This window comes from Mytilus californianus, unplaced genomic scaffold (genome assembly GCF_021869535.1).
Source record: "Mytilus californianus isolate M0D057914Y unplaced genomic scaffold, xbMytCali1.0.p SCAF_2, whole genome shotgun sequence".
NCBI classification, from domain to species: Eukaryota; Metazoa; Mollusca; class Bivalvia; order Mytilida; family Mytilidae; genus Mytilus; species Mytilus californianus.
The window spans coordinates 22,388,859-22,390,949 of record NW_026262668.1 but is presented as its reverse complement, the minus strand read 5'-3'; the positions used below and the strand labels follow the sequence as shown (position 1 = coordinate 22,390,949).

At 30.2% G+C, this 2,091-nt stretch overlaps 1 long non-coding RNA gene across 1 annotated transcript; it reads right to left on the bottom strand.

Moving 5' to 3' along the window:
• Positions 1-773: 773 nt before the first annotated feature.
• LOC127729501 (uncharacterized) lies at positions 774-1,865 on the bottom strand. Its single transcript, XR_007994652.1, has 2 exons — positions 1,547-1,865; positions 774-924 (listed from the first exon to the last, which is right to left on the bottom strand). It is a non-coding gene; the product is annotated as an uncharacterized LOC127729501 (long non-coding RNA).
• Positions 1,866-2,091: the final 226 nt, after the last annotated feature.

Sequence of the window (2,091 nt, the reverse complement as noted above, 5' to 3'; positions counted from 1 at the left end):
GATGGTTCTTGGATGTAAATTGATCCTTATTGGCACTTGTTCAAATACAATAACAAGATACCTGAATTATGAAATAAAAAAGCCTCTTTCAAGTTTTATTTCAAGTTAGAATATCCATGAACAGTTCTTTTATCAACAAGAGACAACTTCAAAAGAGAATAGTAGACAATAACAATCAAAACCAAAGAGGAATGACGATTACAATATCAAGATTTTATTTGAAACCAAATATCTCAATATTAACAAAGCTTTCTCTTCTAGCACATCAATTTCTCAAAGCATAGGAACATATGTAAAAACTCACTACAGCACACTGGTTTGATTCTGGTTGATCAAGTTTTCCAACTTATACAAAATCATGTAAATGCAGCAAATTTGACACAGTTACACAAAATGCCTCCTTTGTTTTATGTGAATACATAGCAGGACCATTTAAAAAAATTCTGATTTCATTTTAAGTTTTTGTTATCCGATATTTAGTTCTTTTTCTTTTTTTCTTTTTTTAAAATTTTTTATTGATATCTTGTTGAACTGTAATTTGACTTTTTGAGGGTATACCGTATGTGTTTTTTTACATTTATCTTGAAGGCATTCGGAACAAACCATACCATCACCAAGCTGTTTACTCATTCAATCAGTATCTATACACCCGATACAATTGAGTAAACAGAACAAAAAGTTGCATACCGGTAACACCAAATAATGTATTTCTAAATTTCACTGCCCTTTTTTTACTGGCACTAAATTAACTATAGAGATTAACAAAAAAGAGGTTTTTAAAATGAAAAATTTATTTTGTTTTTAAGATTTATTCTTTTGGCCTAGCAACTCCTTCTGCTCTCTGTGGGGCACACTTTACATGTCTTGCACACTGCTCAGGTATTTTGGATTCTGGTGTCTCTTTGTGGCAGAATAAAACAGCATCTGAAAGCATGGAAGAGAAATAACATCAATTTGAATTACATAATAAAAGTTGTGTACTTTTAAAAGCCGGAAATGTTATCAAATTCCACCAATTATAAAACAATTATTTTAAATCATAAAACACAACATGTTCATTTGAAACAATTGTTCCAGCTTGCATCAATAACAAGACATAGCATGAATTCTAACCAGATCTGTGTTTTGCAATAAGCATAATGTTCATATATAGATGAAATAATGAAAGATGAGTGATATTTTACGAAAAAATCTAAACAGTGTTTAAGAGCAGACCATTTCTATGTGTATCAGACACAGCCTATCGAGTTGTATTTGAACGAATTGGCTAGTATTCGATGGCACCCCACCCCCACCCCCACCCCCACCCCCCCCTTTTCTGATATTACTGATTCTGTACATGGATAGATATGTTTTATTTCAGTTCGCTAATTAGAGGTTATATACAATCAAATCATTTAACTGTTTTGACACGAAACTGAATCAGATTCAGTAAGATAAGACCTTGTCATCTGTGAACGTAAACATGCAGATAACTAATTTGATCATTTGAATGTGTTTGTATATATCATGATTCTTCGTTAATTTAACTGTAAAATATACTTACGCTAATATCAAGAGGTTTATACAGAAAAGTCTTCTCTCGTCTTTATATTCCTTAGACGCAGTTGTTCACTATTAATTTTGTTCATCAGTCTGGTGCGATAATTTCTCGAGGATGATTTTCAAAATGTTCTAAACGGATGTTGAAAAGAGGTGCGCGTGCTTGCGTGCGCATCCGAATGAAAATATTCGGAACTCAACTTGAAAAACCGCGAAAATTTAAAAACTTCTCAATTATTATGATTACTTTATACATCGATGATATTTTAAGTTTATATATTAAATATCAATCGGTAAAAATAATTAAAATAAATATACCAAAAAATTTCTCCTATTTATTTAAATGAAAGAAAGCAACTAAACAAATTGATTTGATTTTAAAATATAAACTAAGAATATATCATATTTATACCGATATACATATAATTAAGATAGCATGAACAGGTTTTGAGATCTCCCAAAATATAGAGAATCATCAAACCCAAATTACTTAATGATTGGTAAGAATTGGTTTTTTTTTAAAGATACTTAAAAAATAAACACAAAAAA